This window comes from Rhinolophus ferrumequinum, chromosome 11 (assembly GCF_004115265.2).
Source record: "Rhinolophus ferrumequinum isolate MPI-CBG mRhiFer1 chromosome 11, mRhiFer1_v1.p, whole genome shotgun sequence".
Lineage (NCBI taxonomy): Eukaryota > Metazoa > Chordata > Mammalia > Chiroptera > Rhinolophidae > Rhinolophus > Rhinolophus ferrumequinum.
Window position 1 is genome coordinate 39,663,086 of NC_046294.1, and position 27,058 is coordinate 39,690,143.

At 46.8% G+C, this 27,058-nt stretch overlaps 1 protein-coding gene across 5 annotated transcripts in view; it reads right to left on the minus strand.

The window, feature by feature from the left end:
• BMAL1 (basic helix-loop-helix ARNT like 1) overlaps positions 1-27,058 on the minus strand; it is a 98,422-nt gene that overhangs the window by 57,938 nt on the left and 13,426 nt on the right. For all 5 annotated transcript variants that reach the window (XM_033119375.1, XM_033119374.1, XM_033119373.1 and 2 more), the window contains exon 2: positions 11,644-11,716. The gene's annotated coding sequence lies outside the window, so the exon portion shown is untranslated. The remainder of the gene's footprint in view (positions 1-11,643; positions 11,717-27,058) is intronic.

Sequence of the window (27,058 nt, forward strand, 5' to 3'; positions counted from 1 at the left end):
CAAGGAGTGTCGCCAGGCTCTCCCCAGACCAGCCTGTCCTTTCCTGCTTTTCTTATAAAGGAATCACGATGTCAAGTTCTCCCAGTAGGAACCAAAGATAGTCAAAGGTCTTCATATCCTGTCATCAGTCCCCTCTTCTCCATCCCCACAGCTCTACACAGGGCTCAGAATCAATTTCCTGGCCCATTTTAACTGCCGCTAACTAGTTCTGCTGCCTCCTCCTCCAGTCCAGCCCCCATACTGCCACCAGCTGGCTTTCTAAAATAAAAGTGCTGACCACGTCACTCACCTCCTGAAAGATGTCTACTAGATTTGCACTGCCTACAGAATAAACACCAAAGCCTTAACTTGCATGAATTCATTCATTTTTTTTCATTCACCCATCGAATGTGTGATGATTACCTACTGTGTGCCAGGCTCTGTTTTAGGCTCTGGAGATAGAGTGGGAAATGAAACAGATAAGAAAAGGACCCATCCTCATAGATTTACAGTGTAGTGGGGTAAGTCAAACAATAAAGAAGACACATAAATATATAATGTAAAGTCAGGTAGTGATGAGTGCTGATGAAGAAAAATAAAGCGGGGGTAAGAGGACAGAGTGATGGGGTAAAGGGGAGGGTAGGACAGTGCTTTTTTTGACCGGGAGAGACCACTTGAACAGAGACCAGAACAGAGTGAATCAGGTGAACCAAGCAAAGATGTGGGGGAAGAGTGATCCAGGCAGAGAACAGCAAGTGCAAAGGCCCCGAGGCAACAAAGAGGAACTGCAGGAAAGACAAAGTGGCTGGAACGGAGTGAGCCAAGTGAAGAGTGTGAAGAGATGAGGCCAGAGAAATAGGACACGGCAAGGTGTTTAGATTTTATGGCAGGGATGCTGGGAAGCCATCAGAGAGTTTTGAGCAGGGGAGTGACATGATCTTGTTTACTTTTTAAGAGGTCACTGCCTGACTGTGTGGCAGACTGATAGCAGTGGGGCCAGAATGGAAGCAACGGGACCTGCTGAGAGATGGGGGAACATCTGGACGAGGGTAGAGAGGTGTCATGGCTTTCAAGATACACTCTGACGGAACAGCTGTCAAGAATTGCAAACAAATGATGTGACGAGTGAGGGAAAGAACAGGATCAGAAATGACGCCTACATTTTGGGCCTGGCCAACCAGGTAAGTGGTAGTGCCACATAATATGGGGAGACTGGGGAGGAACAGGGTTTATGTTTGCCTTTTTTTTCCTTTTAAGAAAAAAAAAATCAAGACTTTTATTTAGTTGTGTTGTGAGTGATGCCCATTAAATATTGAAGTGTAGGCGTTGAGTGGGCAGTGAGTACGTAAGCTGGGCACTCGAGAGAAAGGTCTGGGCTTGCCAGTTTAGGGATGGCCACCAAGACCTGGCAACTCAGGTCCTGCACTAGATTTGCACTGCCTACAGAATAAACACCAAAGTCTTAACTTGCATGAATTGGCCCCAGCTCCAAAAGACGGAATACAAAATTTCACACACTCTAAGCAGGTGGTAAGCTGACCATCTCCCGAGCCGTGTCCTTTTCAAGGAGGAGATGTTATATATTCTGGATCTGCAGTTCTTAAACAGGTGTGATCAGTTCCGGCCCCGCATCAAGAATTCACAGATCCTCCCGAATGTTAAAGAAATGTTCTCCAACATGACCATAAATGTCAGCACTCCGAGGAGAAAGCGGCGGACACAAGTGGCCACAGGAAGTTGGGAATGTTACTTCCCTTTCCTTTCTCCACCCCCAGCTCAGTAAAGGAAACGTCCATTACTGGTGTGCTGCACGCAAAAGCCTCACAGGAGTCAGACTCCAGTACCTCTGGAATCAGAAGGCCAGTGTCCAATGCACTGTCATTTACCAGCTGTGTGACACTCAGTAAGTCAGGCCTTCTTTGAGCCCAAGTGCCCCAGATATAAATAGAGGGGAGAAGGGAGTGCCTGCCTCACAGGGAGGTTATAGGGAGACTATGAGAAAATACACGTGGGGAGAGCCTGGTATTTAGATGTAAGGAGGGGGTTCAGGGATCCTCAGGAGCCTCACTCCATCACCTGCCACCGCCCCCTCCCCAGTCTCTCAGCCTAAGGCCCGGCATTCCCTGCTGCAGCCCATTTAAATGCTGATCCAGCCTTGGTGGGCAGGACCAGGCAGCCCTGGGAGAGCCTGGAAAAGGGAGCCATGATTTGGCCTTCCAAAGGCTACTCACTCGTTGGGCACAACTGCAATCCCTAGATAAATATTTCAAATTAAATTGGTTACAGTAGTTGGAGAACATTTTTTTGTCACCTTACAGGATGATAACCATCACCAAAATCAAGGTATGAAAATCATTTAATTAAATCTATAGACTTAGGTATTTTGAATGCTTTTCTAAGACAAATGTGTCATTTTGATGGCACATTTGTGAGTTTTTAAAGTTTACTTTTCTTATACATGTTTAAGCAAAAACTAGATTATTGGAGGTATAATGGGATACTCGTAAGAGGAACATGAATCGGTACAGCCTTTTTGGAGGGCAATTAGGCAATATTGATTCAAATGTTAAGTGGTCAAGCCAAAAGTCCCACATTCTGGGTATCTACATCACAGAATATCTTATGCAAAAGTTCACCAGTGTGTGCAACAATTTCCACAGCAGCAATGGTTGCAATGGCAAAAGATCAGAAACAACCTGTATGTCTGCCAATACAGGAATGAGTCAATAAAATTAACATGCATCCACACCATGGAGTACAACTGTTAGAAATAATAAGGCACAGTTATCTGTACATATCAACTTGAAGAGATAACCGTAATAATTGGAAGTTGGCTATAAAAAGGAAAGCTGCAGAACAGTATGCACAGAGGGATTCCATTTTTACAAAACAACAATAAAAATGAGTATTGGGGGTGAAGACAAAAGAGGTTGGGGTGGGGGGGACACAAGCAAATGGAAAAGTCCAGCACTATACCCAGTGAAGTCTCAAAAGTGTGTATTTTGGGGGAAGGTAGGGAGTGATGGTGCGTGTGCGTGGGCAGGGAGGGGCAGAGAAGACTTTCCTCCTTTATATTAATGCACTTCAGTGTTGTCTGAATTTGTTACAAGTATACACTCTTTCATAATCACAAAAACAAAAAAATAAAATGAAAGCTCATAGAATAATAATTTTTTAAAATTCCACTGTTTGCAAGGACTCCCCTAAAGTAACGACTGTGGGATGCAGCCCCTCCTCTCCCATCTCTCCACACCAGTCCCCTGTGTGCTCACTGGCGGGAAGGGGATAAGGACTTGCCTAAGGAAAAACTAGGATGAGGACGGTGTTCAGAACTGACAACCTCGAACTCCTCAGCTATTTCAATAAAGATTCTGCCAAATTACAGCCATTTCAGTGAGATGGCTAATAGAAAGGACTAAGTGTCTTTAACTGTTCAAACTTACAACATCATAAATTACTGAATTAAAGCAATTCACTTGTTTTCAACCTCCCTTAAATACAGGCAATCAAATTTTATATCCTGCAGTAGCCAACATTTTATGTTGACTTATAAGTCTTGCTGAAGACTTCTTAAAAATTGTTACTGAGAAACTCCCACAGGGAGGAGAGACGGGGACTTAACTAAACCCAAAAGAGCCTCCAGAACACATTATAGCTACGTGGGTTTCCATAAAAATGACAACTTAGCAAGTGAAGTAACTTTCCTATCCATGATCAAAGTTGCTAATGAAAATAACTCTAAGTGGATGCACAGTACCTAAGCGATGCGGTTATGTGTAGCAGAGACTACAGAATCAGTCACCTACAGGCCAGGTAAAGGTGCAGCAGCTGGGGGGGGCCGGGCAACCTAGCACTGAGTCCCTAGGAGGGGGCGACCGCTCAGCGCTGCAGGGAGGGGAGATGGACCCAGCGCTGCCAGACCTTCAAGTGTTCATCAAGAGTTGGAAATCCAGATTTCTAGACAATACCTACCAACTTTTAAATGTTAGCCACAGATTAAAAAGTTTTAAAACAGCGTAAGAGCCACTGACTAAAGTACACCTGCAGGCTAGATGCAGCCAGGGAGAAGAGAGTCTTTATCCTCTGCTTAAAAGTATCTACATGTTTTTAAAAGGGTAATTTTTGTTCAATTTTATTTGTGGAAGGCTGGGAGGAGGCAGGGACATAGTATGGGATGGAGATGAACACAAGAGAGTCGGCAGTTGATATTAAGAAAATATTTCTAACATTGAAAAAACAGTGGTAGTTGTCTAGATCCAATTCTGAACAAACTGTTTAAATTTATTCAGTTATACTAGACATGGAATTCTGAAAGTGAGAATTTCTCTGGTCTAGAGGTAATTTCATTCCCACAATTTACTGCCAGTGAACCTACGAGAACTTACTACACTGCTATGCATTACATGTTTATCACAAAACATTTAAAATACTAACAGCGACTACAGAAATGCTCCTCCCTGCCAGGTGGCATTCAGGCGTTGGGCACTGGGGATCACCAATGGCGGTCACCCAGCACTTCTGTGCAAGATCCCAATAAAGGCCGATCTGACAAATCTCTCTCCAAAACAACAACAACAACGAACTTAGACTCAACCTTATAACACTGTGCTCCTTTTTTTTCCAAAGCCAAAACAATAACAGATGTATTTGTGCTAATAATAATACTGCATACGATTTGCAATTCACAAAGTGCTTTTCTTACACGCCATCTCACTTACTCCTCACAGCCTGTAACTGTGCATTTTAGACTTTGTGTCTTGTCCAAAGTCTTCTTACAGTTATTATTCACAGTATTACTTTTTTAGAACAATAATGATAACAGATATTTGCTGTTTTCTACATGTCCGGTATAGAACTAGGCACATTTTCATTTCACCCTTAGAAAAACCTCATGAAGGTGACAACTATTATTATATCACCATCCCATTTTACAGGTCAGGAAACTGAGGCTTAGAGACCTTGGGTGGTCTGCTTTAAGTCACACCTCTAGCAGGCACAGAACTGACATTCTGAAGCAGGTTCTGGTCCCACGGAGATGAGTGTGACCAGTGCCTTTCAAAGGCGTCCTTGTCCTGGAGGCCATCTGCACTTCAAGCCAAGCTCAGTTTGCGGCTGGCAGATGTCCCGAAGGCGTGGCTAACGTCCTTCCCGCTCCGCCCCCATGCCCATTTTCCCCACTTGGTCAGAAGCCACATTTTTATTTTTATTTTGCCCACTCAAAAACAATGAGTCACTCGGAGCTCAGCCATCCTGGCCCTAGAGGGCCCTGGAGGCCCGGGGAAGTGTCCCTGGGGGACGGGGCTTCCCTGCTGCCGGCCTAAGCAGAGCAGCCAGTCACCTGCCCAGCCTGCTGGAGTGTAGAGAGGGTTCTCACATCACTGTGATCTGACTAGGGTCTGGGAAGAGGGTCCCGAAGAAGTACCAAGGTGGGGGACAGGGGAAAGGGGGTTACCTTCAGCTTGGGAGAAAAGATTTATCTAACAGCTATGAAACATCTATTATTCAAAGCCCCACATTAGACCCCTGAGACAGACAGACATAGTTTCTCATGTGTACAAGGATGAATTATGCATGTAAAACATCAAGCAACACACATACACACCCATACACACCAGCACAGGCACACGCACACACAAACTGCATCATGGACCAGCTTTTAAGGTAGGAACTTCTGTTCTCCTTTACTCAATTCTGTAGGCCCCTCAGCCCTGACTGTACAAGGTACTGTCAGGGCCAGTCCTGAGGGGCTCCGGAAACACGAGGGGGGCAGGCCCACAGGTCATGACAACTCCTGGTGGTGAGAGCCATCCCCAGACTGTGCGCCAGTCCAGAGAGCAGAGGAGGGGCGCTGGCTCCGTCCTGGGAGGAGAAAAGAGGGAACTTCCTTACAAAGCGATGAGGTGGGGTTTGCAAGGTAGAGAAAAGGACTAAGGCAGTGAGGAGAATAGACCCTGCCAAGGCACAGGTGCTTCCTCAGCACAGCTGGTTCTGACACGGAAACAGGAGGTGAGGGCGCAGGCTAAAACGTGGGGGACCCTGGAGAGCCCCTTTTATGCAGACTCCCATGATGCAAGGGGCAAGGAGGAACAGCGAGCGAGTGGCTCTCTGGGTAGTCAGGCCGGCTGCCAGTCAGCTCTGTGAAGCACCCACGTAGAGAGCAGGCTCCTGCCATCCTGGGGTTCACGGGAGCTGCCCAGGGTGGGGGACAAATATTCAGTCATCTATAACCACGCGAATAAATGTCAAGTGGCCTCTGTGATGAGTGCTGTGAATGAGTGGGAGGATGGGCTGCTAGAATGCATGGCAGAGGGACGTGTGGAGTCCAGAAGAATGGGTAAGAGCCAACCAACCCAGTCGGGCACTGCGGGCAAACCCCTGCTCCCACGTCCTTCGTTCATGTGGGCCTCGGTCTCCTCGAATGGTATCTCTGGGGAAATAATGACAACACTTACCTCAGCCAACACCTATGAAGGCCCAAATATTAAGTGGTTCCCCACCCAACGCTCCGACAGAGCTGGCCACATAGTGAGCAATCACTAAGGACAACGGTCATGGTGATGACAAGATCGTATCAGGAGTGGAGAAGGCTTCCCAACAAGAAGCAAATCAGCTGATAACTGAAAGGTGAATATGCACGAACTAGGCAAACCAGAAGGAAAACGCTTCCATGCTGAGGGAATGGTTTATGGAAAGTCCCGTGAAAGGGAAAGGAGCATCTTAAGCATTTCCAGGCAAGGAAAGCAGTCCCAAGTGCCCAGTGGAGCCCCTCGTCAGCAGGACACCTCTATGTTAAGCAGCACTTCTTCTTCTAGGAAGCCTGCCCAGATTACCACGAAGCTCCAAATAAAAGCTGCTTTCTTAGCACAATTTCCCGGTTCTGTGGCAGAACTAGGAAGTGAAGAAGATGCAACGAGCCATCAGGCTAAAGGCCCCACATGAAACCTGCTGGCTATCCCCTAGATGCACTGTGCCAGTCCCCACGGGGCATCTAGACACTGACCTGGCATCCCTGAGCCAGAGCCAGAGTATTACTGGGGACTTTACAAGGTTCCAAATGAAGATACAGATGCCCTTGGGCACCTCCACGAAGGACCAGTAGCCATCCTCATCCCCCAGCCAGAAAAGAATTTTCAGCTGGACTGGGGAGGGGGAGGAGGGAGAAGTGTCAGCAGTTGGCAAGAATCATTATTTTGGCTAATTTAGAAAATTTGGGATTCATCCAGGATGAATCTGGGTGGACCTCATTCCTGAGCATTTCTTGATGGATTATTTTTCCTTTTGAATTGCTATTACTATCCCATCAACAACAGGAATTAAAAAAAAAAAAAGTCAGAAGTGAAGAATACAGAGACGTTCTATTCACGAGGTGTAAGTATGCTGGGAAACACAACAGGCAGCCACAAACCGAAGCCCAAACAGCCTATGCCACGCTCAAAACTGAGAAGAGGGTGGCCCGACCAAGCTCCATGGCCAATGAACCTCCAATTTCAAATACACTCGATCATGTTGTAAATCTGCTGTTTGGCTACACAAACAGATCTTGCTATCTTCACTCTTTCAACAAACACTGAGCCAGGTGCACTGTGCTGACACAAGAACACAGAGATTGTGTGTGTGGTGTGTGTGTGTGTGTGTTCTCCACCCGTAAGGAGCTCAGTTACTGAACATAACAGATAGTAAGTAAATCAACAGTTATGCTGATAAGTGCTTTGGGAGAGAGAGAAATGCAGGGTGCTCTGGGAGCCAAGAGGAAGGTCATATCCAGGTCACAGAGAAGTCCAGGGTGGGGAAGGGAGGTTTCCAGAAGACTGGAAACTTGACTTACCGAAATGGGGAACAGAGGTGAGCCATTCCCAGAAAAAGGCCCAGCACCGGCAGAGGCACCAAGAGGTACTGGCTGTGGGAAGGCTGCGCTGAAACAGAAATGTGGGTTAGGGAAAAGGGAAAGGAGGGACGTGGCCCAAGGCCAGAGGAGAAAAGGACTGCAGGCCCACTGAAGGCGCTTAGGTATTATTCCAGGAGCACTGAGGAGCCCTTAGACAGTTTCCAGCAGAAAAAAGCCATGATCAGATGTGTGAGTTAGAAACATCAGGCCGATGGGCGTGTGGGGGTGGAATGACGGAGAACAAAGATGGACACGGGAAGCCCAATGAAGGGGATGTTAAAAAAAATCCAGATGATGAGTCCGTAAATGGAGGAGTGCAGGGGGAGAAGAAAGGGCTGAAGTGACAAATTAGGAAGATGGGCTCTTCAAGACACGCGAACTGGCGGCCGGTGACAGTTGAGGGAAGAGGACAGAGCCAAGAATGACTCCTGTAGTAGAACTGAGGGGCTGCAGTCCGGCCCAAGGAGGCCACACACTGAGGGACACACCTGGCACCAGGTGAGGGATGACTGGAAGGTGCCTGTGGGGCACCAGCTGGTAGTGAGGGGTGCGAGGAGGTTCTGGGCTGCATCTGTAGATGTGGGTGACTCCCGGAGAGAGGTGAGCAGTGGATGAGTTCACCCTGGGAAAATACTTGGGGTGACGTGAAAGGGACCGAGCAACATGTTATTAAGCTAAGGATAAAGAAACCTGGCAGAGCAGACTGCGGAGGCCGAGTCTTCGAGGCTGGAGGAGAACCAGGAGAGGGCAGGCCAGGAGAGGAGAGTGAGCACGACCAAGGAGTCGGGGTGAGCTCAGCACGGCCAGAGACATGAGGTCTGAAGGGGGAGCCCTTGCTGGGGGGAGCAACCATAGCCAAGCTAAAGAACTACAACGAAGCATGGATGACTCAGCTGACATATCTGTAGTCATCTCAACAAGCACCATTATGACTTTTTCCCCCAACAGCCTCGCGCCTCGCTTCCCCTGTTGGTGAGGACTTCCTGATGACCCTACTGAACTGTCAGCCCCATCACCGCCGCCGCTTTCTCTCACTTGACTTCAGAGCATGATCACGCCTGCCTGACCCTACATTACTGCACATCATACATCTGTGCTGTCTACCTCCCCTGCTAGGACGAGGACAGAGCACTGGTCCTGTGTCACCTCTATAGCCACAGTGCCGAGAGCAGCACCTGGCACACAGAGGTTAAGCACCTTGCTCCAAGCAGCCTGGCTCATTAGAAGCAACAAATATTTAGAGAGCACACACTACTTGCCCAATACCATGTAGAGGATGGGGGCATGGAGGTAAATAAAATAGGACCCTGCCCTCAGAGCGTGACGTTGGAGGTGAGCAGAGAGAAATACAGAAAGTAGATTATAAAGAGCTAGAACTGGAATCTGACTGTCATGCCTTCTAGCGATATTTCCTTTCCAATCCCAAGGCTGCCAGCTTCTCTAACTAAAAGAAAATTTTATCTGGGGAAACAGTTAAAGTGTTTGAAGTTTGGTCTTAGCCTCTTCCACAGATCTCACACTTCTTCTACCCTTTTAGTAGACTCCTAGGAAGTGGAAACACCCACTAGAGTCTCTGAATAGTTAACTGGAAGAGCTCAATTTGTCTCTTGTCTTTCTTTGTAAGTGGGAGGGGAAATTCCAAGCTTAGATGGGAGAACACAGGGAGCAGCATAAACCAGGCATCAGATAGAGCTGGATTCAGATCCCCTGTAACCTTGGGCAGGTTACTCAACCTTTTTATGATTTGATTTCCTTATTGCTGAAATGGGAATACTACTTCCGGTGTCAGAGGTTGTTGCAAAGATTAAATAAAACGATAGCTATAGCGCACTCAGCACTGTACCTAGTCCATAGTGAATGTTCAATAAATGGTGGCTCTAATCCAGTTACACCCATTGCTTTCATTACTCTATCTTTTAACTGCTATCGTCACACAAACCAATCAAAAACTACTTGGAATTCAAAGCAAAGAATGGGCACTCGAAATGCTCAGAGCATACATTGCTATCTAGTTGAATGACTTGGTCCTCCAACTTAGGCAAATGCAACTATTTCCCCAACAGATCACTTCTTGTCTCGTGGCAAGAGTCCAAACATGGGCTGGATTCCCTGGTACAAGTTGTAGCATAGCTGTGAACACCACACCTCAAAGGGAGCATAAAAACACAATCGCAAGCCCAATGCACACACAAACTTCCAAACACAGCTTGGTTCCAGAGAAGGAAATGAGAACTAGTCATAGCATGCTTTTCCTGCCTCAAAGCTAAAGAAAAGGTTATTTTGACATGCAAATGCATAAATCTTATGTATCTCCCTTCTCTTACCACTCAAACTCTCTATGAGTGCTCTATTTTACTAATGCCTCTGATTCTTTATTCCTTATTTGTATCTGACCCTGTGCAACCTGCCTTCCTCCCCTTGCTCCTCTCCTGATATCACATTTCTCAAGGCCATCTGTAACCACTTTGTCACACATTTGGCAGCTTTCCTACAGGTCCCTTCTCCCTGGTCCTTCCTGGGACTCTCTCCTCCTTGGCCTCTGGTTCACTTCCACCGTCTTCTTTCCATCCCAGAGTTATGAACAACCCCCAAGGCTCAGCCCTCTGCTCATCACGGGAGAACTTATTTAATCCTATGGCTTCTGTTCTATATCTCCCGACCTATCCTTCTCAATCCTGGCTTCAGCCCTGAATTTCCAGTTATCTACCGGACATTTCCTGTGGATGAACCACTGTAAGCTCGAATTCAAAGTTTCTAAAACCAGACTCATCAACCCCCTTTCTCCACCCTCCATATTCACACTTCTGTCAATGGTACCGCTGGGAACTACCAAGTTTACATTTTCATCTTCTTTGGCTCCTGTCTTTGAAGGCTAAGAAGACCACAAATCCTATGGTTTTACCTTTGCAACATCTCTTCTATTGGTCCTTTGCTGTCATTTTTAACTCCTGCTAACCAAATGACCTCCTGCCTGGACTGCTGCTGCTGCCTTTGAACGGAGCCCATGCCTCTTGTCCAGACAGATATCAGACGAACGTTCCTAACATGTCACTCCCGCCATTTCATTTCTTTGCCCAAAATAATTTCAAGGGTTTCCCACTGCCTACAGGACAAAGTCCAAATGCTTTAGCCTGGCATTCAGGGTCTAGAAAGGAGAGGACAGACTACAGCCCACAGCCCACATCCAGCTCCCCACCTGTTCTGCACCTAAAGCTCTCTTGGAACACAGCCACACCCATCATTTACATATTATCTACGGCTGCTTTCAAGCCACCATGGCAGAGTTGAGTAGCTATGACAGAGCCCACATGGCCCACGAAGCTGAAAATATTTACTATTTTATCCTTCACAGAAGCGTTTGCTGACTCTGGTCCGGAACAATCAGACACCAGCAGATCCTACCAAAGTTCTTGCCCATAACTCCTTTGGAGGAAGCTTTGGCTCCTGTGGGTCTGCTGCTGAACCCACTTTCTTGACATCTTACACTCATCTTCTCAACCCCAAAAAGCTCATTTCACTCCTCCCTGGACTTCTCCTTCCAAACAAAACCGGAGTTCGACCTCTTCACGAGGCTGGCAGCATCCGTGCCCTGCACCCCCAGATGTGCCTCCTCTGGCCCTCTCTGTGCAGCTACCACAGAAACTGACGGTGAGATTTCACTTCTCCTGTGAATCCTTTCCACCTCTGCTGTCGGCTTGGTAACCTCGACAGAGCAGTGCAAATGATAACTACCACTCCTCAATAGCATAACTTAGTAAGGAGGCATCAAACAAACTTACCAATGAACGCCTAGGAGTCCACATTTGCAAAGTTAAGCTTGGGTCCAAAAGCATGCACTCTAGCCAGCACCACCTAAAAAAATCAATGAAATAAGAGTTTAGCTTTAAAAGAGAATATTTATACATTTTCTTTAAACTTACAACTCCCAATAAGTTTTCATTTACGGTCTTCCCAGTATGCCCACCTCTGTTTCTCTGCCTAGAAAATGCTGCTCAACCTTCAAATCCACTGAACACTCGTTCCCTGGAAGCCTCCCCAGTGTCCCAGGCAGGCCAGGCACATCCTGCTCTCGGCTCCCGTGAAACTCTGATGAGACGTTTATGGCAACACTTGGCACAATGCAGAGTAATTTCTTAGTTAGGAATGGGATCCCCACACTGCATGTAGGCTTATCAAGAGAACAGGTCTGGGAAATCCACTCCTTCAATTACCCCGACTGCCTAGCATACTACGGGCATTGAGACAGTCCTCAATAAATATGTGTAAAATGGGTGGAAAAATAACCTACTCAGTTCATTAACGCATGCTTGGGTATCTAAAATTCTGCTAGGCTAAAATTTTCACCATACACATGCATGCCTCAATCCCACTGCTTTGCATAAGCAATGGTTTAGCAGGAAGGATTAATGAGACAATCTTCTGAATGCACACCTTTGGAATGGCGCTCCCCTGGGCAGAAACCTCCAGACGCTCCCAGAATCTAAGAGGCAAGCCCAACTCTAGAGCCAGGCTGCCAGGCCTGCACCAACTGGCCCGACTTGACTCTGCAAACTCAGCTCACCTGGTCTCCCCCAATGGACCCTACAATCCAGACCAGAAGGACCGACAGCAGGTCCCTTCCCTCTCGGCATTCCCTCTAGCTGGATGTCTTCCTCTACTTCTCTCCACATTATCTCCTTCTACTGAAACGCCATCCATTTCAAACATTATATTCCAGACTAAGTGTATTTTTTCTCTCCACTTTTTTTAATGTGATAAAGTACACACAACAAAATTTACCAGCGTAGCCATTTTTAAGTGTACAGCTCAGAGTTATCAAGGACATTCCTATTGTTGTGCAACCCTCACCATTTATCTCCAGAACCCTTTTCATCTGCAAAACTGAAACATTACACCTTTTAAACAATCACTCCACCTTCTCCCTTCCACCCACTCCCTGGCACCCCAAAATATGTATGGAACGAATGAATGAATGAACAAATGAAGACGTCAATTAATCTGACCTCAAGTATTGTCCCCTTCTGTTGGACTCCCAGGGTACTATCTTCATACTTTAGATTGATTTCAATCAATCTTTTTTTGCACCATGCTCTAACGAACTGAACTAACCGGCCATCCTCCAATCAATCTTAAATGACACTTTGCTGGCACCATTTTATTATCTTTCAAGGCGGGAACTATGACTTATTTGAAAGGTTACGCCTGGGTCCAAAAGCACATGTTGACCTGTCTTCCATGTTGCTAGATCCAACGGGCAAGTCTTAGTCTTCACCTTATATCTCCTGCTACCAGTTAATCATTCCCGCTTGCTTGACTCCTCTCTTTATCTGGCTTCCAAGACAGCTCTCTTGATTTTCCACCCTCCTCACTGACTGTGCTTTCCCTTTGTTGGTTCTTCCTGAGCTCTCCGCCTCTGAATGTCAGAGTCCCAGGGCTCAGTCCTTGCTCTCGTCTATTCTCCGTATTCCTTCATCACCCTCTTGGTGGGCTCACCTCGTCTCAGGGATTCACACATCACCTATGTGTATATGCTGGTATGCCCAGATGTCTCTCCAAGCCTGGGCTTCTATTCTGCACTCCTGGCTAGTATATCCCACTGCCTGCTTCAAGTAAGACGTCAAGTGGACAAGAGGTCTGTGCAAGGCATGTTCAATGTCTCAAACTTCACATGTCTCACACAGACCCCTGACCTCCCCCCAGACCTGCTCCTCCCAGCATCTTACCCATCTCAGTTCTAGTCAACAGTCTTCTAGTTGCCCAGGCCAAAGTATGTGGAGTTATTCCCATCTCCTCTCTTCTTCTTTTACTCCATATCCAATCCTCACCAAAACTGGTTTTTACCTTCAAAATATATTCAGAGTCTGACCATTTCTCACCCCCTCCACCATTCCCATCCTAGATTATTACAATAGCCTCCTGACTGGGGTCCCTGCCTCCCCGCTTCTCCTCTTGACGCCACTCCTACCTCCACCTATAGCGCATTCTCAATAAGCGAGGGACTCTGTAACAATGTAAGTCAGATTATGCCATTTCTTTGCTCAAAATCCTTAGAAGTCTTTCTAGCATGAACAATGCCAAAGGGATGAACGTTTGTAAAGTAGCCGAGGAGCAGGCTGGTAGGAGAGGTAGGGTCGTCAGGCCTGTGTTCTCCTCCCATCCATCTATTTCTTGAGTGGCAGGCAGTCCTGACTGCATTTCCTATTATCTGATTTCTTAAAGAAAGGAAACTTTTTAAAGGGAGAAAAATACAATCGATCGGCTTCCTTTTCCAGTTAGTGCAGCACTAGAAGCCAACAACACTCATATTTCTCAAGAAGCAATATGTCGAGTCTGTCACAGTTAATAACTAGTTTCCAAAGATCAAGCGAGCCTTCCAGAGAATAGTCATTGCCCCCTGGTGGTGGCAGTGAATCCTCCTGAAGCCCCTCTTCTCCCTGTTCCCTCCAGCTGGTCACCAAGCCCTGTTTGCCTAATTGTCTCTAGTCTACCCCTCTCCTCCAGCTCACTGATTTGCTGTGGCTGGAGGTAAAATCCAAATGAAATACCCAAGGTCTCATCAGCTCTCCTCAGAGCTACAGCAGCCTCCTAACCAGTCTCCCCACCTCCAGTCATTTACTGATTTCCAACCACAACTTCATACAGTGTCTGCAATCATTTTAAGTAAACGTATATTTGATCGAGTCCCCTGCTTAAAACGGTCCAAAGAGTTCCTCGAAGCCATAGTAAATACTGGTGTTTTTTGTTTGTTTGTTTCTTTGTTTTTTTATCTTACCTAGATGCTTTTCTTCTGCTTTCTTCTTAAAAGGACCTTGCTTGCTTCAATGGGGGTGGGCAAAAGATTCAGCCCAGACTAATGTACTCCACTCCTTAGCAACAGTGACTAGTCCAAAAGGATAAGTACATCACCCACCCCAAACTTGGCCAACTAAAGCCTTTCTCCAGACTTGATATATGGATGCACAGAAACGAGTTATCCCTTCATTGGAATTTTTCAGCAGGGACTGTCAGCAGTGGTGCTCCCACATAAAGCCAATACATAAAGAGCAGAAGGCACGGAGCCAGCCAGACCACCGGCAGTATCCGCTCCCGCTGTGGAGCCTCTTTCTTTTGTGAACTCCTACAGCATCTTTCCTAGTTACGGAACCAATAACTCTCCACTTAAGCCACAGCTAGCTGGAGTCCCACCAGGCCCACCAGGCCGTGTCCTGTACCTGTGCCTTTTCCCACATCGTTTTCTCTGCCCAGAAGGCATGCTCTTGGATTTGTACACAGCAGCCAGGCTTCCTCTGCAGAGCCTTCTCTGAAGGGAAGCACAGTCAGCCCAAACTTCCTAATGTGCTCTGAACCGCCTAGAACATACTCCTCTGTTGCACTTACACTCCTCCTCTCCTTCCCAGTCTCGTAACTAGGTGCCCAAGCTAGAACCCGCAGACTCAACCTCCTCTCCTCACACTTCCTCGTTGCCCATGTGGACTTTCCTCTTCTTCCTTCTGCCCCATGTCTACCGTCACAGTTTAGAACCTCGTTATCTCCTACCTGGACTCGGGCAGCAGCCTCCGGGTCTCTCTGCCTCTCCCACCCCACCCCCACCATTCCCCACACTGCTGTGGAGTTAAACCTCCAGCAGCCCTCCTAGTACCTCTAGAGTCAAAACCCTGTATTAAGGCCCTTCATAAACTGGCCCCAACCTACATTCTCTAATTTCTCCCAACCACTTCCACTTCCAGGAAGACGAAATAGACGTACTTTTCCCTATTCCACCTGCTATGCGCAACTAAAGCCCCTGCACATTATATATAAAACAAACGTAAGAAGTCTCCGAAAGGCAGGGTGAAGAAGGCAGACTAGTCGGCGACCTCAGGACCCCAGAAAGGACACTGTGGTGAGTTCCCTGCATTTTCTTTTTGTCTCACGCACCCTTGAAGAGCCGGCAACCTGGAAATGCCAACGGGCACAGACAAAAAAAGTCCCAACGAAAGCTTCCTCCCTCCAACAAGACAGAAAACTTTCAGATAATAACAACTCTACTTGAGCCAAACACCACAGAAAACCTCCTGCCCCACCCACACCCATACCAGCAAAGGGCAAACGACATTTGGGAAAAGCCCTACAGCTAACAATATACTTAATGGTGAAAGACTGAATGCTTCCCCCCTAAGATCAGGCACAGGCAGTGACATCCACTCTCACCACCCTTATTCAGCAGGGAACTGGAAGTCCTCGCCGGCACAAGAGGCAACAAAAGGAAACAAACAAAATACAGATTGAAAAGAGAGAAAGAAAACGATCTCTATTTACAGATGATACAACTGTCTCGGTAGAAAATCCTGAGGAATATACCAAAAAAAAAAAAATGCCTAGGACTAATTAGTGAATTTAGCAAGGATGCAGAATACACAATAAATGTAAAAAAGCAATTGTATTTCTATATGCTAGCAATGAACATGTGGACACTGAAATTAAAAATACAGTATCATTCACTATCTCTAAAAAAATAAATACTTAGGTATAAATATAATTTTTTTCTAACAAATCTTTCTGTGTGCTAGCCACATGAGTCTACCTTTGTCTTGAGGGCAGGAATAGTCTATTTGTTTTGCTCTCTAGTGAAACCAAAATACCTAGCCATTGCCCAGTACCTAGTAGGCACTCAGTATTTATTGCCACGGATCATACCCTGACTTTCTTACCTTCTATGCTCCTAGTGAGATCACTGTCTGTTAAAAAGTTTCATCTCTAGTTTCTGCCTTGGCAGGACATGACTGCCAAGGCAGAACCAGGGAAACTGTTTCTGCTCCCACTTCCAAATACACTTATGTTCTTTCATGACAGACAGCAGGGATTGCAAGTGACCTCTGCAGGTATCTCTCAGCCACCCAGAGGGGACATTGAGCCCCTTCCACATCAGTCCAAGGGGCCCCAAGGCTTGGCCCGAAAAGCCCAGAGAATGATGTGAGGCCACCGCCACTGTTGTGCCATCCGCGCTCTGTGCTGGGGGGTCTACAAATGCGCCCCCTCTCTGAAAGTTCAGTTATGAATGAAAATGGCCAGTCTGTGCTGAAGAAAGTACTGTGGAGGAGAAAGGGCTGTGGGAGATAGGTCAGGGCCCAGACGGCATTCACACATCTCTTTCCAAAAACTTTCTTCCTCTTCTTACTTCTGAGAGTAGAAAGTGAGACTAATAGTCATTAAGCAAAAGCCAAAACCTCAGAACAATCCTGATTCCTCTCTCACACTCCACCACCCATCCCACAGCAAAACCTGCTGTTTCACTTCTATTACGGATCTCAAATGCAACCACTTCTTACCATCTCTACCCTGTTCCAGCACTCGGGACCTGGCTACTCTCGTCACTGGATAACTCCAATAGACTCCAAGGGACTCCCTGGGCCCTCCTTCCTCCCTCAGTCTATTCTCAATACAACAGCAAGAGTGATCCTTTCAAGATATAACTCAGATCATGTCATTCCTCTTTCAAAACTCTGAAATGTCCCTGGCTCTCTTCATCAATCACAATGCAACCAAGTCCTGACAACGAACCCCATGGCCTGGCCGCCGTTACTTCTCTGCCCCACCTTCTACCACTCTCCTCCTCACCTTCTCCTCACTCCACTCCAGCCACCCTGGCCACCTTTACCTTGCTGTTCCCATTGCCTAATGCTCTTCCAGGTTAGGACATGACTCACTTCTTCATCTCAGTCACTATGGCATACAGGATGCTATGAGTTCACCAAAATCCATTTCCTTTTTCTTGTGGGCACACGGCTACACTACATTTCCCAACCTCCCTTGCAATTAGGAACAAACATGTGACTGAAGTCTGGCCAATGGGAAGGAGAGATGCATGCTTCTTCCACACAGGCCCATAAAAACTTCCCCACAAAACTTTCTCTCTTGTCCTTCATCCTCCAACTAAATGGAAAGAAATACGAGGGCCATAAAGAGGGCAGCGCCACAAGATGGGAGTGTGGGTCCCTCAATAATCACAAGTAAGTATGACTGCTAACCAGCGGCTGCCACACTGAAATTTTTCTGTGCAAGAAATAAAGTTATCTTGGGTCGATAAACTGAGATTTGGGGGTTTGTTTGCTACTTAACCTAATAATTTTGTCTCCTCGGTGAGGGTTTCTTTGTCCGCTCTGTTTAAAATCCTCCCAACACGTCTTAGCTGATCTCCTTGTTTTATTTTTCTCCATAGTCCTTATTACCATGTAGCAAATGTATATTTTATTATTTTTTCTCTATCTCCCCAAATTCAAATGAAGGTTAAGGCAGAAATGTTTGCTTTTTTCCCCCTTTGCTGTATCCCGAGTCTAGAACAGTGTGTGGCACATTGTAAACAACTGTTCATCGCTGAATGAATGGATACATGAATGAATGGAGTACCTGGGCTCCAAGGTCAGACAGGTTGGACTGAAGCCCGGCCCTGCCATTTACTAGCTGTGTGACATGGGGCAAGTTACGCTACCTCATTAAGGCTCATTTGCCTTATCTGTAAAACGGGGGAAGTAATAATACCTTCTTTACAGAGCCTGGGAATAATTAAGATCGTGCACGACAGTCCCTTCGCACAATACAAGCTGATAGCTCAGACTCCATAAATGCTAACTGCTCTTGCTATGAACTGAAGGCCAGAGGACAAGGTTGGTGTCAGGCCCCTAGCAAGGTAAGTCCACATTTCAGAGAGGAAGGAGCTGAACGGATATTTATGTGCACAAACTCTTCTGGAAGAAATTGTGGCAAACACCTAGGTAGTGAGATTCAACAGCTGCCTACAAGTTCTCAGTAAATTGCCACCGATTAGAAAAACATGACAACTGGTGTCAGGGGTGATGAAAAGTGTGTGCCGAGTTTGCAGAAAAGTGCTGCTGTGGAGAGAGCACTACCCCAATGATGAGAGATCACTTTGAGCCTTTTAAGAAACAATTTTCACAGCAAAGCTCGATACAAGAGAGGCGTCTTGCATCATGGGAACAAGGTAATAAGGCTATGAAAATGGAACTCAAATAAACCACACACAGAGCCCACATGGGCCCAATTTTCCAGGAAAAGCAGCGATTGCCACGGCGTTCAGATGAGGGAGTCACTTGTGCCTCAGCATAGCAAACAGCTTTCAAAAATCATTAGGCTGCAGAAAAGCCACCGGGTTTGCCAAATTAGCAGTGCCAGCTCTCACCTGCCCCTCTGTCATGCTCGCTTCTTCCTACTGATAAAAGGACACAGGCAATGACACCCAATGCCTGTGCCTGCTTTGCCATCTTTAAAATACAGAATCCTCCCGGAATGAACAGCAGTGCACAGTCAGGAGCCGAGGCAGCAGCTTCTTGTGTCTACTGCCCGGCTGCCCCTCTCCCAAGGCCCTGCTGGCCTTCTCCTTGACTCAGACCTGCCTTCAGTCTCAACTCCTGGAACTGCCGCAGCGCTGAGCCTGTGGACAAACTCGCTCCCTGAAACTCTTTCTGCCTGTAGCTGCTCAGGACTCTTAAACTCCCCCATCCCCACCTCTGCAATCCCTCTCCTCTCCATCTTGGCCCCTCTTCCACCTCTGCACCCCTACTATAAGTTGGTACTATAAGCCTCTAAAATACTATGTCTGCCTACCTTTCTCGTTCTAGTGCCTGTTCTTCCCCTATATCAGAGGCAGGATAGCTTTGTAGTTAGAAACAGAGATGCTAAGGCCAGACCAACTGGATCTAATATTAGCTCTACAGCAGTGTGATCTCGGGCAGTTAATTCATTGCTTTATGTCTATTTCTTCATCTGTAAAATGGAAACAATGACAGTACCTCGCTGGATCCCTGGAGGGATTAAATGAGTGTATATATAAAGCTCCCAGCGCCATGCCTGGCATAAAGTGCTACCCTGTGACCACTATTACATGCGCCATTGCTTCAGCCAAACCCCAAACATACCTCCATGTCCTTCTACCTCCATGTCCTCTACTCAGGCCTTTTACCTTTGCTGGGAATGTCCAGCCTCCATCTCAGCCAGTCCTTTAAAAGCTGTTGACAAAAGCAACTACTCCGTAACACCTTTCTAGATTCCCTTGCCAGAGTTACCCAATGAGATGGAATTCCTACCTTTTCTAACAAGGAGGGGCTGACCACTCCCAGTTCATGAGCTCCCAGAAACAAGGATATATTGGGTTTTTGCTTCCCAAATTTTTCTTCCCTGCAACCTCATACACTGTAAAGGCTCAGTAAATGTTTGCTGGATTAAGCTAAAATGCAAAACCTAGAGCATGGTTCTACATATCAACCAGAGACTGAAACAATAATAATAACAGATTAGCAGGAAAGAGGAAGCCTTTCCCGGCACCCCAGAGTCAACACAGATTTTGGGCTCAAAAGAGTACTGCAGACCAAGTCAGTGAGTGATGTTTGTTTGTCGGTTTAATTTTGGTTATTTTCTGATGGTCAACAAAAAGCAAATTCCTTTAGCAAGTTTGCAACCTGCTTCCACTACTAGAAACACTTCCCTACAAGCTCCCTCTGGCTTAGGGAGACATGTTTTTCCCAAAGAAATTCTATTTAATTATCCTTGTTTCAGGGCCTTTCTTAAAAACATCCTTAAGAAGGGGTCAGTGTTTATTTTATTATGTTATTATTTTAATCAAAGCATCAAAGATAGGGACACAATTTGAGCAGGTAGATTACTCCTAAAGAGAATGTACTGGCTCACCTCCACACCTAGCAACAAACAGCAAGTCAGGCATCACTTGTAAATACACAGCCTTTCACTTACATCTAATTTCACATTACTGGTACCTTGCTTCTTCATTCATGGAAAACACAACTAAGACGTTCCTGGCATTTAAAGTAAAATGTTAATATATCCTCATAACATTCTTCTTGAAAAAAGAAATTCTGATTCTCTATCTAATCTTGGGCCATTGCCATTAGCTAGATAAATGCCAACCTAATGAAATGATTCTGTAACACGCAAAGATGGCTTAATGCAGCATTAGCTGAAAGAGCAAAAATTAGAAGCAATCTAAATGCCCCCATTACAAGCTCACGGCTCACTGAAGCTATCCCCTTGGTAGAATATTATGCAGCCATCTTAAATGAGCATAATGAAAACGAGAGAGCCACGTGGGAAAAGGCTGAGGACATAATCTTAAGAGTAACAGGGATGCAAGTGTGTAGGGGTATGTTCGTGCCATCAAGGTTGTCCTAGCTGAACAGGTTAGGCCCAGGGTTTGAAGTCAGATGCAAGGAAAGTTAGGGAAAGCTTAACGGGAAATCTCACTAAAACGGGCCCGGGAGGATGGCAGCGGGCATAGGCGGCTCAGAACCACTGGCATGGAGCAAGAGCCCTGTTCAGCAGTGCAGCATGGGAGACGGGAAAGGCGCCACCAAGCCAAGGTCATTTCAGGAGTTCCATCCCAAAGCAGACAAAGGGAAGGGGAAGAGAACCCTCCTGAGTTTTGCAGAATGTATCAGTCCCTGGGTGAGTAAACAATTTTCAAAACCCCTAAGACACACTACGTCAAGCCTTGCCCTTTCCATAGTGTGGCCACTGGGCTATCGCCCGAAAGCTCAGTCCCTCCCAAGCATCTGAGGCTAATCCTGACCCAAGGCAGGAGGGATTTAAGGGTCTCTAGCCTAGAACACAGGGATTTAGTGTGCTTGCTGCGAACCTGGCAGATAAAGAAAGTGAACCCTAAGAGAACAAGCATGTTGGCCAAGGCCACACAGAGTTACTGGCCAAGCTGACACTGGAATCTGAGTTTGCCTGTCTCTAGGTTTAAAGCTCTTTTGTAAAGCAACCTGGTACAAGACTGACTGATGAGTCGGACCGCTTGGCCTGCACACAGTGTAGGAGTCCAACTGAAGCCAAAGAAACAGTGGCTTATGAATAGGTGAGCCCAGCCAGAGCAGCGTAGGAAAATCCCAGTGACGCCAGGACACCAACAGTTGCCGCCAAAGAGAAAAAGCCTCCTCCCGTACCCCAGTCCATGCCAAACCCCCACCTTTAACTCCTCAGTCCCATTCACTTGGTTGGTTCAGCCAAAGATCTGATGCCCTGGGGTTGCCAATGCTGGCATGGCCTCTGGCACTGCTGTGCCACCTGTGGGTCCCACAAGACAACTCCATTTCTGGACAGGAGAAAAATGACTCCAGAGCTTCTCCCCACATCCCGTTCCCCTTGACCCTACCCCCGCCCCATCAGAATCCCCATTCTAGACACCCCGCCAAATACAAGAGGCCAAACTGTTTGCCTTGGCATTTAAGGTCCTCCCTCACGTGGCCCAAAGCACCTATCTAATCATGCCTCCCGAAGCACTCCCCCCTCCCCAGATTGTCACCTCCAGAAGCCTCCTCCCCCACCCGAAATCCCCTAAAAGTCAGCTCAAGCTTTCTACAACTTTCCCGGTCCTCCTCCAAACACACTGGTGTTGCTCACCTGTCTCCACTGAATGACCCCCAACCTCTTGGAGCCTGAGCAGCCAAAGGGCCAGACTCAGATGTGGAACAAGCAGATCACTCAGATGCTATCATCCAAAGAACTACGCACAGGAGGGCCTCTTCTCTCCAAAATTTGCTCTAAATATAACATTAGTGACTCCATCATTTAAGTGGTTGCCGAACCCTCCCTCGTGCCCCCTTGGGAGGAGCGTGCAAACATCAGGCAGTGAAGCTGGAGCCAACACCGCCAGTAAGGGTCCTGATGGATTTGAGAGCTCTTCCTACCTACACTGGCTGCCTGCAGTGACCACTTCCTGAGCCCCGACTATGTGCCAGCCGGAGGGCACAGGGCACTTAAGACACAAATCTGAACAAGCCCTGCGAAAATCTGGACTCAAACAGGGAAAAGAGTAAGACAGGCCTCACTAATGTGGCATGATAAATGCCATGCAGAGAGTGAAGGCCCAGAGGGAAGAGCAGCAAGGAGCAGAGGTGTTGTGATTCAATTCAACCCAAGAAGGGGCTGGGCAAGGGCTCACAGAAAGCTAAACTGGAGCTGGTCCCTTGAAGGGTAATCAACAACAATACAGCTAATGGCAGCCAGCATTACTGGGTGCTTATTGTGTGCTAAGCATTGTGTCAAACACTTCACTTGCTTTATTGCAAACTCATTCATTCATTCATTATCAAGCCCCGACTATTTGCCTGGCACTGTTTTAGGCACTGGCAATAGGGCAGTGAAAAAAATAAATACTAGTCTCTGCCCGCATAGCTTGCATTCTATTGAGAAAAGACAGACAATAAACCAAATAAATTGTAGAATATGCTAGACAGCAATGAGCGCTAAGAGGAAAGAGAAAGCAGAAAAAGGAAATGGGGAGCAGGTGGCGGGACAGTGGGCTGCGCAGTACAGTTTTAAACAGGGTGACTCTTGAAAAAGGAACTGAAGAAGGTGAGGGAACGAGCCATACAGATACCTGGGGGAAGAGCATTCGAGGCAGGGGCGCAGTCAGGGGAAAGAGCTTGAACCGGAAGCATACCTGACATCTTTGAAGCACAGCAAGGATTCTGATGTGGCCAGAGTGGTGTGAGAGGGACAAGCCGGATCAGTGCCCACAACTGCACAAGCTGTGCCATGCATAACTCAGGGGCCGCCACTCACATGCTCCGCAGTGAGCTACACGGAACCCCGTGTGCTCAACTGTGCACCAGGCCCTGGGGTTGGAGACGATGTCGGAGAACTACGGGGAAGCCTTGTGCACCAGGCTAAGGATTTGGCCTTTCCTCTGCGTGAGACAGGAAGCTACTGTCTAGAGGGTTCTAAGCCAGAGGCATGACCTGAGCTGACCCCACCCCTCTTCACGGGCTCACTGGGTAGAGAGCACACGGTCGCGGGGCAATGTTGGAAGCAGGAGACCGCTTTAGAGGCTACCGCAATCATCACACACAACTAGATAGCGGATTATCCTCACAGTCTACTGAGGGAAGTTCAACGATCACTGACTCTTTCATAGTGATTGAGGCTCAAGAGAGATCTGGTAACTTGCCCAAGAACACAAGGAACAGGACACATGGCCAAGTCCCAGATCTGCCAGAGAAGTCTAACATAAAAGGAGACTCAACAGGAATGCTCAGGGAAATCACTTCCATCTGCGCAACGCCACACTTTTTTGGGTAGTCAAAAGCCGCGCAGACAGCCATGCGTAAAGATCCTGCAAGAGCTGGCCATCAGGAGTTTCCGGAAGGGCAACAGCACAGAAAAATATTCTCGATATATGCAAAGGCCAGACTCTGAGCCACCAGGAAAAGGACCGGGGATGGTCAGGTGATGAGGAGGTAGGCAGAGGTTAATTAAAACTAGTTTCCTGAAGGTAACAGCCCAGTATCCCACTGGAGTGACACTGACAGGCTGGTCTTCACTGAAGGTTGAAAACAAGGGAGAAAATACAGGCTTGCCTTCAGACAAAGCTGCAGCATGCACGAATATGGACCGCTATGAGCAAATTGACTCATCATTCTTTAGGAAAGATGGACAAGTACCTGGGGCACTTCAGAGATGGCAGGTGACTAAGAGAGCCAGCCCTGAACTCACGTCCTCAGCTTTTGCTTTCTCTGCCTGTAGGCCCTGCCTGGGCCCAGGCTGTCTGAATAGGAAAAGCAGCTCAGCTTTACCAAGAGGTCTCCTTGATTTCATCCCTTCCCAACGGAAAATACTGGGGATATCCAAGGAGTCAGGCCTTGGAATCATCCCAACTCTGGCCCTCCTGCTCCATGACAAGTGGGCGTATGTAACCACCTCCGGGGCCATTTTTACAACCTGTTACTGTAAGCAGGACAGCAGAGGCCAGGTCTGCCTTGCTCATCCCTGTGCCCCCAGCCAGCATCTAGAACAGTGGCTGCCACACTGCAGGATCTCCACAGACAAATGCATGGCTCAGGGGCTGCCTGGCTCCAAACACCAAGCAGTCCTCTCCAAGAGCCATGCTTGAGCCTGCCGTGCTCAGTGCCCCCCCAGCTTCTCAGCCAGCTCAGTGCCCCTGCCCCTTCCCTGTAGTCCTGACCTCGTGTCTTCACGGCGTCCCAGGAGCACTGCTCAGGCCACTCACCTGAGCAATGACAAGGAGCAAAGGGAAGCTGCCATAGGGGAAAGAACAACAATCAGCTCTCTTCAGGCTATACACATAATGGTGGGAAGAAGCCACAACCAAATCTACAAAGTCATGAACAGACAGAGGGGATGGGAACTGAGATCACCAGGAAGGGAAGGGGCCTGAGAGAGCGAAGGACAGGGTCACCCAATCCCAGGGTAACAGTCAGAGGGACCTGAGGGACACAGGAGTATAGGAAGGATGAAGGCAAAAACAGTCACACGGTGAGTGGGAAACCTGCAAAATTCATTGTCTTCAGTCACTGGAATAAGGCTGGTCAAATTCTAGGAGGAGAGTTACTAGGACATCTTTCCTGACATATTATAAACCCTTAGCCTTCTACGCTGATTTCCAGAAGACAAGCATCCTCCTTATAACAAGATTTTTAATGCCTCAATCAGAAAATAATCTAGATAGGTCTGAGTTAACACGAAAGTTTACAGCCCAGACCAGGTTGCCAAAAATAAAGATTCTTGATGTGGCTGGAGAGTATTAATTTGTGGGACTAATTTTTAACTGGACTTTTATGATTACATAAGTAATACATGCTCATTGTTGAAAACTAGGAAACCACAGAGAAGGACATGAGAATAAAAATCACCTCTAATTGCCTGAGATGAGAACCTCTGTTAACATTTTGGTGCATTTCCCTCCTTCTACGGATGAGAGTTTCACAAAGTCAAGTGCATACTGTGAATGTAATTTCAATCCCTGCTTTTTCCCAGTAAAGTTCATTTAAAAATATTCCACTGAGTTCCAAGAAAGAAGCTTACCTTTAATGAATAAACAAATTAAATAACAAAATGAATAAAAGAAACCCTTCATGAAGAAAAAAAAAACCAAAACACTGATTATTCCACTGAACCCCCATTTTCCCAGCAAAAAAAAAAAAAATCCCTAATGCTAGAATAAAAATGGCCCATAGATAGAAACATGAAGCTCATCTTTTTAACCACTTACTATATTGTATTTTCAACAAATAGCTACTGTTTTGAACAAGCCATACATTTTTTCCAAATCAACAGAAGAATTTTATAACAGCATCTGATTATTTTGAAGTGAGAAATCAAAGTTTCGGTGGCCTTGGGAAGGCTCCTTTTCCAATCTGTAGCTTAAAATGATCAGTTCACATTCATGGACCATGACATCCAAATGCAAGTCCTATCTCAGTTTTGTTGTATTCTGTCACCTAACAGTGGAGTAAGCAAATGAACTTGCCAAGACATACTATGTGTCATGTGCCACCCGGTTACAAGCTGTCCTGGTATCTGCCCGCACCCTGGTGGGGTACCTGGTTTTACATGTAGGCCCAAAGCTTTGGCCAGTGAAGAGCAGAAGAACCTTTCTGCCTACCAGAGAAGACTGTCCAGGATTAAGATCTCCTTAGCACAATGAATTTCCACACCTCTCATAATATTTCATACTTCATTCAACAAATATGTCCATGCCATGCATTGGGCTGGGTGCTGGCGACACAAAGGTTAATAACACAGATGCTAGGCCCATTTCCGTGCAAACTGCAGCCCCCATCCATTATCCTCACATTAAGCCTGGGAGACTAGAAAGGCCATCACCGTCATCCCCATATTCTAGATGACAAAACACATGCTCATGGACTCAAACCGAGGTCTTCTAACCCCTAGTCCACACTGCTCTTTCTACTGTACCACTCACGCTGATGAGTTTCCTCTCACTGACAACTGAATTTATATTGACAAGATTATTTATATTCCCTCCAGCACCTGGGTTCTATCTGACTGCCTAGTTTCAGAGCAATGAGCTGCCCTGACCTCTAGAAGGCTGAATATGCCCTGACTTCTGTGTGCCTGGACTCAGATGCCTTCCTAGCTATCTTGGCACCAGCTTCAAACTTTATTTACTCCCTCCCATTTGTACCATGATGTAGCAGACTGCTAACTTACCCCCAAGGTTCTTCTCTTCTCCATCATTTAGAAACAGAAATTTTGCTGGACTTGAGGCCTCTCAACTAAAGATATCTCCCAGACTCCGTTGCAGCTAAATGTAGCCAATGACTAAATTCTGGCCACTAGGATAAAAGAATGTGCTACTTCCAGGTCCAGCTCTTAAAATGACTGCATGTGTGCCCCCTGATCCTTTCCCCTGGGAGATGGTAA